The sequence below is a fragment of the Asparagus officinalis genome, unplaced genomic scaffold, assembly GCF_001876935.1.
Source record: "Asparagus officinalis unplaced genomic scaffold, Aspof.V1 AsparagusV1_Un611, whole genome shotgun sequence".
Lineage (NCBI taxonomy): Eukaryota > Viridiplantae > Streptophyta > Magnoliopsida > Asparagales > Asparagaceae > Asparagus > Asparagus officinalis.
The window spans coordinates 11,887-23,772 of record NW_017972873.1 but is presented as its reverse complement, the minus strand read 5'-3'; positions in this window follow the sequence as shown (position 1 = coordinate 23,772).

Here is an 11,886-nt window from a genome sequence, read left to right as displayed (position 1 = left end):
GCCCCGAAGAGGAAGAAGACCGCACATAAGCCCTACGACGGTCAGCGTCCTTATGGAGTGGACTTAGGAAGCACCGCCGATGGAGGGGAAGGTAACATTTTATTTTTATTGCTTTAAGGTGATTTACCTTTTGGGATTCGTGACCATGTTTTATGCTCCAGGGTTCTTCGAAGAGGGCGAACTCCCACCGGGTTCGGAATCTCCTGGTGTTGATAACATGGATTGCTTCATGCAGCAAATGTGCGACGCCCTTCATGACGGGTCTCTGGGCATCGATCTAAACATCGATCTTGAGCAGATGAATAATGTCGAGCCCGCAGTCCCATATTCAGGTATATCTACATCCAACGTTACTTTCCTCAAGCATGGGGAAGGAAGATCTTCCGTTCTTGCTGCAAGTATTTTTGAGCTTTCCTCATCTTTCAACATTCAGATTACCCTGCAGATGTCACGATGGAAAGGCCAAGCTTCTCGAAACCCGATGCTGGCTTATTAGCTGACATGCTGGCTGAGCAGACTACCAGAGGAACCGAGAGACCATTCTTTGGGAATGATTCATCCATCGGTATATATCTGGTTCCCTTCATCTTGCCTGATCTTTTATCTGACTAATGAAGGATTAATATTACAGCGCCGACCATTGGGATCAGTCCGATATCAATTCCTGGCATATCCTGAGCAGACCTCTAGAGGAACCGAGAGACCATTCTTTGGGAATGATTCATCCATCGGTATATATCTGGTTCCCTTCATCTTGCCTGATCTTTTATCTGACTAATGAAGGATTAATATTACAGCGCCAACCATTGAGATTAGCCCAATATCGATTCCCGGCATATCTAGCTTGCCTCGGAGTGACGGACTCGCAGGTACGCATACGATTTAGGGATATCGTACTTCTCTATGTTCATCTGACTGTTGACTAACATACGAGTGCAATCATAGGACCAGCCACCGGGACTGATTCTCTTATGACTCCTGGCATTCCTCAGATGCCTACGGGTGATGGACCTACAGGTATGCAGATGACCTTATCATCCCAATCCTCCTTATTTGTCTAAATTTTCATTTTGACTAATAAGAGGGTGCCACTATAGGACCAGCTGCTTGGGCCGATACTCTTATGACTCTTGGCATTCCCGCTGCATCTGAGGACGGTGGGATTGCAGGTATGCATACGATCTTCTTGTCCCGATTCTCCTTATTTGTCCAAATTTCCATTTGACTAATACAGGAGTGTAACTATAGGACCGGCCGTTGGGCCTGATACTACTACAGTTCCCGGGGCTGAAAATCTGCATAGAAGTGACGTCTCTCCGTCCTTGCCGAGTGATATGAGCAATCCGCCTGCAGGGGTTGATATACCCTCTTCTGCTGCTGTCTCAGAGCCTGTCGGACCTCAGCCTGAGGGGACGTCCGTTGGCGTTGGTATGCTCAGAACTTGCCTTTTGAATTTCCTTATCGTATTCGATAATCCGCTGAACTTCTATGTTGTTGCTTGTAGGATCTCGATCTTCCCTATACGAGCGTGTCCGCGCCCTTTTGGTCGATACTGATCCTGACAGAGAGGCTTTTCGTACGGACCTCAGCTTCTTCACTGCCTTTTATAACGGCCTGATCGAGAAACTTCTTCATAGAGGAGGCGGCTTCGATCAGTTCAGGCGTTCCTTTTCTCGCCACATGATGATGATGAGGGAAGAAGGATACCCGGATTTGGCCGATTTCTTTACTGCCGATTTCGCTACCCTGGAGTCAGAGATACGAGAGTTGAAGGAATTGGAGATTAACGGGGTTTCTTCTTTCGTGTCCTCTCAGTTGGAGCATAGGCTGGCACAGTGGCGTGACCTAAGATCTTCCATCGGGTGCGAACTTCAGTCACATGAGAGCTCCATTGCGCAGCTAATGGCTAACGTGGCGAGGAAAGATACGGAGAGGGCTGAGCTACTCCGCTCTTTGGACTCGAACCGCGAGGAAATGACTAGGTTGAAAGAGGCCTTGAAGTGCGTTGAGGAATCTACTGCTCTTATTGTAAATGACCTGGCTGGACTAGAGCGTTCTCGTGAACAGGCACTCGAGGAGCTCGGATCCACCCAGGAGAGACTGATGAAGCTGAAGAGTGAAGCCGCGGAGATTTTAAGCAGTTCTGAGGAATCTGCCCGAGCTGATCTGCAGGCGGGACTTGAGCGGAGTTATGTAGATAGACTTTTTAGCTTAAAGTCTCATATTCTCAGCCGCCAGCTGCCTTCGGGCTAACGAGCTTCTTGTTGTATGCTTTTGACTCGGTCTATTAATAGAAACTCCGCATTTACTTCTGTCTTGTGATTTTTTCTGTATTTATTCTGAATGACAGATTTATGGGATTTTTGGCAAACCCCCAGCCCTCAACGGGTTTGATATGTCTTTACCGATTACCGTTTGAAATCGGACTAGCATGTGAATTATTAAACCCGTCTCACATGTAACGTTGTGCTAAGAGAGTAAACTCTCTGAGGCTTTGTGCTATGATTTTGAATACATAGGCTTCGTCTTTCTCACGGGAATAGACTACCCGGCAACGCGTGTTAGGCGTTGACTTATCCCTACTCAGGCTTCGGGATGAAATTCCCCGTGCATGAATTCTGGTGTCTTCTTCAATCGGTAAAAGACTAAACCGGCAACGCGTGTTAGGCGTAGGCTTATCTCTATTTAGGAGTCGAGATAAAATTCCCCGTGCACCAAGTGCCCGGATTGGAAGTTGAGAATTGTGTCTTTTCTAAGAACAAAGACAGACTGAGAAACGGGAGAGGAAGAATTTTATATTCTATCTCCCGGTGCTGAAGAGGAAGAATTTTATATTCTATCTACAGCTGGAAAGGAAACTCGAGGTGGGATCTCCACCCCCAGAATCCGGAAGGATGAAACTAAGAGTGGGATCTCCACTCCGAGAATCGTAACAATTCGGATAACCCTAACTGTCGGAAGGTTTGATTACCCGATTTGGAAGTGGACCTCTCGTTCATTGGGGGAATCGAGAGGAGATTTTGGCTGTGGCCCTAACTGTATGAATGTTTGACCAAGCAGGAGTTTGAGACGACCTAACTGTCGGAAGGTTTGATCGCTCGATTTGAAGGTGGACCTCTCGTTCATTGGAGGAATCGAGAGGGGATTTTGGCTTTGGCCCTAACTTTTACAGGTTTGACCAGAAAACACAGAAAGTGGAATACGGGTAGCAAAGAAAATGCCAACTCGTATTATCACTCAAGAGGAGGCTTTAATGCTAGGACCTAGCACGTTAAGTCTGAGAAATGCCAATGACTGGCAGATGGGAATGTTGGTGGGTCCACTGTCGTTTGATTTGATCAGTGGATGGTTTGGTGAGGAAAGATTAACCTATCAGAAGATTGGATCTCCTCTCACAAAAATAACTCATAAGAGTTAGAGAATAAGAAGAGACATTCTGACCTTAAGGGTTCGAACGTGAATTTCTTATTCACCAATTCCACAATGATTGGGTTATCCCTAAGAATACCCATGTGGTATTCTTTCGGGAACTTCCCGATGCATTGGATAATCCACCCCCAGTTTCTCTCTTGGAACTGGGTTTGACTTGGTTGTCCGACCGGGTTATCCTTAAGAATATTAGCGTAATATCCTCCAGGAACTTCCCGTCAATGGTAGGAAATAGTTTAGACTCATATACCTATTGGAGTATCAGGGAGCAGTTTAACCTCATATACCGGTAGGAGGAATGAGAAACAGTTTATACTCGTATACTCTTTGGAGTGAGAAGCAGTTTATACTCTTATACTTATAGGAGTATCGAGAAACAGTTTATACTCTTGTACTCTTTGGAGTATTGAGGAACAGTTTATACTCTTGTACTCTTTGGAGTATTGAGGAACAGTTTATACTCTTGTACTCTTTGGAGTATTGAGGAACAGTTTATACTCTTGTACTCTTTGGAGTATTGAGGAACAGTTTATACTCTTGTACTCTTTGGAGTATTGAGGAACAGTTTATACTCTTGTACTCTTTGGAGTATTGAGGAACAGTTTATACTCTTGTACTCTTTGGAGTATTGAGGAACAGTTTATACTCTTGTACTCTTTGGAGTATTGAGGAACAGTTTATACTCTTGTACTCTTTGGAGTATTGAGGAACAGTTTATACTCTTGTACTCTTTGGAGTATTGAGGAACAGTTTATACTCTTGTACTCTTTGGAGTATTGAGGAACAGTTTATACTCTTGTACTCTTTGGAGTATTGAGGAACAGTTTATACTCTTGTACTCTTTGGAGTATTGAGGAACAGTTTATACTCTTGTACTCTTTGGAGTATTGAGGAACAGTTTATACTCTTGTACTCTTTGGAGTATTGAGGAACAGTTTATACTCTTGTACTCTTTGGAGTATTGAGGAACAGTTTATACTCTTGTACTCTTTGGAGTATTGAGGAACAGTTTATACTCTTGTACTCTTTGGAGTATTGAGGAACAGTTTATACTCTTGTACTCTTTGGAGTATTGAGGAACAGTTTATACTCTTGTACTCTTTGGAGTATTGAGGAACAGTTTATACTCTTGTACTCTTTGGAGTATTGAGGAACAGTTTATACTCTTGTACTCTTTGGAGTATTGAGGAACAGTTTATACTCTTGTACTCTTTGGAGTATTGAGGAACAGTTTATACTCTTGTACTCTTTGGAGTATTGAGGAACAGTTTATACTCTTGTACTCTTTGGAGTATTGAGGAACAGTTTATACTCTTGTACTCTTTGGAGTATTGAGGAACAGTTTATACTCTTGTACTCTTTGGAGTATTGAGGAACAGTTTATACTCTTGTACTCTTTGGAGTATTGAGGAACAGTTTATACTCTTGTACTCTTTGGAGTATTGAGGAACAGTTTATACTCTTGTACTCTTTGGAGTATTGAGGAACAGTTTATACTCTTGTACTCTTTGGAGTATTGAGGAACAGTTTATACTCTTGTACTCTTTGGAGTATTGAGGAACAGTTTATACTCTTGTACTCTTTGGAGTATTGAGGAACAGTTTATACTCTTGTACTCTTTGGAGTATTGAGGAACAGTTTATACTCTTGTACTCTTTGGAGTATTGAGGAACAGTTTATACTCTTGTACTCTTTGGAGTATTGAGGAACAGTTTATACTCTTGTACTCTTTGGAGTATTGAGGAACAGTTTATACTCTTGTACTCTTTGGAGTATTGAGGAACAGTTTATACTCTTGTACTCTTTGGAGTATTGAGGAACAGTTTATACTCTTGTACTCTTTGGAGTATTGAGGAACAGTTTATACTCTTGTACTCTTTGGAGTATTGAGGAACAGTTTATACTCTTGTACTCTTTGGAGTATTGAGGAACAGTTTATACTCTTGTACTCTTTGGAGTATTGAGGAACAGTTTATACTCTTGTACTCTTTGGAGTATTGAGGAACAGTTTATACTCTTGTACTCTTTGGAGTATTGAGGAACAGTTTATACTCTTGTACTCTTTGGAGTATTGAGGAACAGTTTATACTCTTGTACTCTTTGGAGTATTGAGGAACAGTTTATACTCTTGTACTCTTTGGAGTATTGAGGAACAGTTTATACTCTTGTACTCTTTGGAGTATTGAGGAACAGTTTATACTCTTGTACTCTTTGGAGTATTGAGGAACAGTTTATACTCTTGTACTCTTTGGAGTATTGAGGAACAGTTTATACTCTTGTACTCTTTGGAGTATTGAGGAACAGTTTATACTCTTGTACTCTTTGGAGTATTGAGGAACAGTTTATACTCTTGTACTCTTTGGAGTATTGAGGAACAGTTTATACTCTTGTACTCTTTGGAGTATTGAGGAACAGTTTATACTCTTGTACTCTTTGGAGTATTGAGGAACAGTTTATACTCTTGTACTCTTTGGAGTATTGAGGAACAGTTTATACTCTTGTACTCTTTGGAGTATTGAGGAACAGTTTATACTCTTGTACTCTTTGGAGTATTGAGGAACAGTTTATACTCTTGTACTCTTTGGAGTATTGAGGAACAGTTTATACTCTTGTACTCTTTGGAGTATTGAGGAACAGTTTATACTCTTGTACTCTTTGGAGTATTGAGGAACAGTTTATACTCTTGTACTCTTTGGAGTATTGAGGAACAGTTTATACTCTTGTACTCTTTGGAGTATTGAGGAACAGTTTATACTCTTGTACTCTTTGGAGTATTGAGGAACAGTTTATACTCTTGTACTCTTTGGAGTATTGAGGAACAGTTTATACTCTTGTACTCTTTGGAGTATTGAGGAACAGTTTATACTCTTGTACTCTTTGGAGTATTGAGGAACAGTTTATACTCTTGTACTCTTTGGAGTATTGAGGAACAGTTTATACTCTTGTACTCTTTGGAGTATTGAGGAACAGTTTATACTCTTGTACTCTTTGGAGTATTGAGGAACAGTTTATACTCTTGTACTCTTTGGAGTATTGAGGAACAGTTTATACTCTTGTACTCTTTGGAGTATTGAGGAACAGTTTATACTCTTGTACTCTTTGGAGTATTGAGGAACAGTTTATACTCTTGTACTCTTTGGAGTATTGAGGAACAGTTTATACTCTTGTACTCTTTGGAGTATTGAGGAACAGTTTATACTCTTGTACTCTTTGGAGTATTGAGGAACAGTTTATACTCTTGTACTCTTTGGAGTATTGAGGAACAGTTTATACTCTTGTACTCTTTGGAGTATTGAGGAACAGTTTATACTCTTGTACTCTTTGGAGTATTGAGGAACAGTTTATACTCTTGTACTCTTTGGAGTATTGAGGAACAGTTTATACTCTTGTACTCTTTGGAGTATTGAGGAACAGTTTATACTCTTGTACTCTTTGGAGTATTGAGGAACAGTTTATACTCTTGTACTCTTTGGAGTATTGAGGAACAGTTTATACTCTTGTACTCTTTGGAGTATTGAGGAACAGTTTATACTCTTGTACTCTTTGGAGTATTGAGGAACAGTTTATACTCTTGTACTCTTTGGAGTATTGAGGAACAGTTTATACTCTTGTACTCTTTGGAGTATTGAGGAACAGTTTATACTCTTGTACTCTTTGGAGTATTGAGGAACAGTTTATACTCTTGTACTCTTTGGAGTATTGAGGAACAGTTTATACTCTTGTACTCTTTGGAGTATTGAGGAACAGTTTATACTCTTGTACTCTTTGGAGTATTGAGGAACAGTTTATACTCTTGTACTCTTTGGAGTATTGAGGAACAGTTTATACTCTTGTACTCTTTGGAGTATTGAGGAACAGTTTATACTCTTGTACTCTTTGGAGTATTGAGGAACAGTTTATACTCTTGTACTCTTTGGAGTATTGAGGAACAGTTTATACTCTTGTACTCTTTGGAGTATTGAGGAACAGTTTATACTCTTGTACTCTTTGGAGTATTGAGGAACAGTTTATACTCTTGTACTCTTTGGAGTATTGAGGAACAGTTTATACTCTTGTACTCTTTGGAGTATTGAGGAACAGTTTATACTCTTGTACTCTTTGGAGTATTGAGGAACAGTTTATACTCTTGTACTCTTTGGAGTATTGAGGAACAGTTTATACTCTTGTACTCTTTGGAGTATTGAGGAACAGTTTATACTCTTGTACTCTTTGGAGTATTGAGGAACAGTTTATACTCTTGTACTCTTTGGAGTATTGAGGAACAGTTTATACTCTTGTACTCTTTGGAGTATTGAGGAACAGTTTATACTCTTGTACTCTTTGGAGTATTGAGGAACAGTTTATACTCTTGTACTCTTTGGAGTATTGAGGAACAGTTTATACTCTTGTACTCTTTGGAGTATTGAGGAACAGTTTATACTCTTGTACTCTTTGGAGTATTGAGGAACAGTTTATACTCTTGTACTCTTTGGAGTATTGAGGAACAGTTTATACTCTTGTACTCTTTGGAGTATTGAGGAACAGTTTATACTCTTGTACTCTTTGGAGTATTGAGGAACAGTTTATACTCTTGTACTCTTTGGAGTATTGAGGAACAGTTTATACTCTTGTACTCTTTGGAGTATTGAGGAACAGTTTATACTCTTGTACTCTTTGGAGTATTGAGGAACAGTTTATACTCTTGTACTCTTTGGAGTATTGAGGAACAGTTTATACTCTTGTACTCTTTGGAGTATTGAGGAACAGTTTATACTCTTGTACTCTTTGGAGTATTGAGGAACAGTTTATACTCTTGTACTCTTTGGAGTATTGAGGAACAGTTTATACTCTTGTACTCTTTGGAGTATTGAGGAACAGTTTATACTCTTGTACTCTTTGGAGTATTGAGGAACAGTTTATACTCTTGTACTCTTTGGAGTATTGAGGAACAGTTTATACTCTTGTACTCTTTGGAGTATTGAGGAACAGTTTATACTCTTGTACTCTTTGGAGTATTGAGGAACAGTTTATACTCTTGTACTCTTTGGAGTATTGAGGAACAGTTTATACTCTTGTACTCTTTGGAGTATTGAGGAACAGTTTATACTCTTGTACTCTTTGGAGTATTGAGGAACAGTTTATACTCTTGTACTCTTTGGAGTATTGAGGAACAGTTTATACTCTTGTACTCTTTGGAGTATTGAGGAACAGTTTATACTCTTGTACTCTTTGGAGTATTGAGGAACAGTTTATACTCTTGTACTCTTTGGAGTATTGAGGAACAGTTTATACTCTTGTACTCTTTGGAGTATTGAGGAACAGTTTATACTCTTGTACTCTTTGGAGTATTGAGGAACAGTTTATACTCTTGTACTCTTTGGAGTATTGAGGAACAGTTTATACTCTTGTACTCTTTGGAGTATTGAGGAACAGTTTATACTCTTGTACTCTTTGGAGTATTGAGGAACAGTTTATACTCTTGTACTCTTTGGAGTATTGAGGAACAGTTTATACTCTTGTACTCTTTGGAGTATTGAGGAACAGTTTATACTCTTGTACTCTTTGGAGTATTGAGGAACAGTTTATACTCTTGTACTCTTTGGAGTATTGAGGAACAGTTTATACTCTTGTACTCTTTGGAGTATTGAGGAACAGTTTATACTCTTGTACTCTTTGGAGTATTGAGGAACAGTTTATACTCTTGTACTCTTTGGAGTATTGAGGAACAGTTTATACTCTTGTACTCTTTGGAGTATTGAGGAACAGTTTATACTCTTGTACTCTTTGGAGTATTGAGGAACAGTTTATACTCTTGTACTCTTTGGAGTATTGAGGAACAGTTTATACTCTTGTACTCTTCCGTTGTCATGTATGATTCGTCTTGGAACGCCATACCTATAGATGATATGGTGCTTGATGAATGCAATGATGTTGCTCGTTTTAACTTCTCTGAGTGGAACTGCTTCAGCCCATTTGGAGAAGTAATCGGTAATTGCCAAGATGAACCGGTCGCCTTTGACTGATGGGGGATTTATCGGGCCAACAATGTCCATTCCCCAAGTCTCGAACGGCCATGACGTAACCGAAGGATGCAGATGCTCCGGAGGTTGGTGCACATAATTCCCGTGTATTTGACATGCATTACACTTTCGGGCATATGCAATTGCATCACTCATCATGGAAGGCCAAAAATACCCCATTCTTCTGATGCGATCGTAGAGCTTGGGACCAGGTTGGTGTGCGCCACACTCTCCTTCATGCGCCTCCCTAAGGACCCCTTCAGCTTCTTTGGTTGATAGGCAACGCAATAGCAACCCATCGTACCCCCTGCGGTATAGCGTTCGATTCTCCGTATTATAGTCATGCAAGACGTAGTCGATGATGGGGAAACGCCAATCTCGTGGTTCGAACTCGATTTGAGTAGCGTGCGCCTCTTGAACCTCTTCTTCCTTGGCCTCTTCATTGTAAAGCGGTATTAGAAGTTGGTGAGTTCTTACCGTAACAAACTGTTCTGTTTCGGGAGGCTGCGCCAGTGATACGGCCAATGCTGCCAACGCGTCTGCATAAGTATTCTGTAGCCATGGAATATGTTCGATAAAGAATCCTTCAAATGATTCCGCTATCTCCACTGCCATCTTATGGTATGGAAAACAGATGAGGGGCAGGTTTATCTTCATCGTCTTCTTCTTCTACGAAGTGATCAGGTGTCGGAGCTTCATTTCCTTTGCCGTAGACGACTTCTTTTCCACTCCCTATTCCCGAGGGGATGACGAATATTGCTCCGCATGGATCTTGTACCTGCTTTTTCGTCATACAAAATGATTGAAGAGGCATATACAAATTAGGGTTATCATAAAGCTTTTTAGTGACATTATCAAGACACATCGAGTCCTCTAAATCATCGTTTATTGATAGTTCTTCGGCAAGTTGCCAGTTACAACTATTCTCCGATGATTGATTCTTCATCATCAAGATTGATTACAATGGGTACAATGTCATTAAGTACAAAACCACCATCGTAATCAAGCCCAGTTTCGGTATCAGCTTCATCTCCGCTGTCCGTTCCTTGGGCCGGTGATTCAGTATCGGATTCAGCGCCATATAGAAGGGAATCGGTGAAATAATTCTCCAATCCCTTAAACGGTTGCTTATCCGCGACCACCGTCTTGACTTCATTATTTGAGTCTATATACTTGAGGCATTGATGCAGAGTTGACGGAACTATAAGGTTACCGTGGATCCAAGGTCGACCCAACAGTAAGTTATAGGACGTTTCTGCATAAATCACATAGCAAGTAACTTCTGATTTTAAATCCCCGATCTGGCATTTGATTCGGATCTTCCCCAAGGGTCTAGACCCGTTGGTGTTGAATCCGTAAATCGTAGTGTCGGTGGAGGCTAGTCTACTAGTCGGGATTCCGAGATGATGCATCAATCGGAATGGCATGATGCTAACAGCAGAACCCGGATCAACTTGGATCCGGTTGACCATGCTGGAGCCAATGTGCCCGGTGAAGTACAAGGGCCGATCATGCTTCGAGTTCTTCGTCTGCATGTCTTCCTTGGTGAAAGAGATGCATGGAAAATGATGCGCCGCGAGATTGCAATGCTGAGCTGACGGCTCTGGTCCTTCACTTGTAGTGATACTCATTCCCGCTTCGGGTCGCAAAGGCCTCCTGTTCATCTTCAGAAAGCGGGAAGGCGGGAATTTCTTCATCATCTTCTCCTGGAATAGCAGAAGCTCCATAACAAGACTTCCTTTTGACCTTTTCTTGGAAGAGGTTCCAGTCCATTGTTCATCTCCAATCAAATCTGGGTGAACCCAGAGAATCTCACCATTCGGGGCTGTGTGTGGCACAAGTCCCTTCTAGCGCTGCCTGTGAGGATCATCGTTCACTGTCTTTACTGCTGCATTTATTACTGGTTCATGCTGGAACCAGTTTAAGGGGTTCATTGTCGGAAAATGAGAAAGCAGGCATTGCTTCGTCATCTTCCCCTGGAATAGCAGAAGTTCCATAACAAGACTTACCAGTCCATTGTTCATCTCCAATCAAATCTGGGTGAACCCAAAGAATCTCACCATTCGGGGCTGTGTGCGGCACAAGTCCTTTCTGGCGCTGCCTGTGAGGATCATCGTTCATCGTCTTTACTGCTGCATTTATTACTGGTTCATGCTGGAACCAGTTTAAGGGAACAGAACCGAAGCTGATTGATACTGCATTTGCTCCCACTCTCTTCTCCTTCGGCTGCTTCATTGTGATGACCCCGACATCGATTAGAGCTTGGATTTTGTCCTTAAGAGCATAGCACACATTGGTAGGATGGTGCACCGCTCTGTGAAATACGCAGTATTTTGGATCATTGACTCTCTTGGCATCTTCCTAATCCTGGATCGGAGGCAATTTGATCTTATTATTCTCAATGAGGTACTTGAAGATACCGGGAACTTCATCCTCTCTGAACGAATAAACTTTCGGG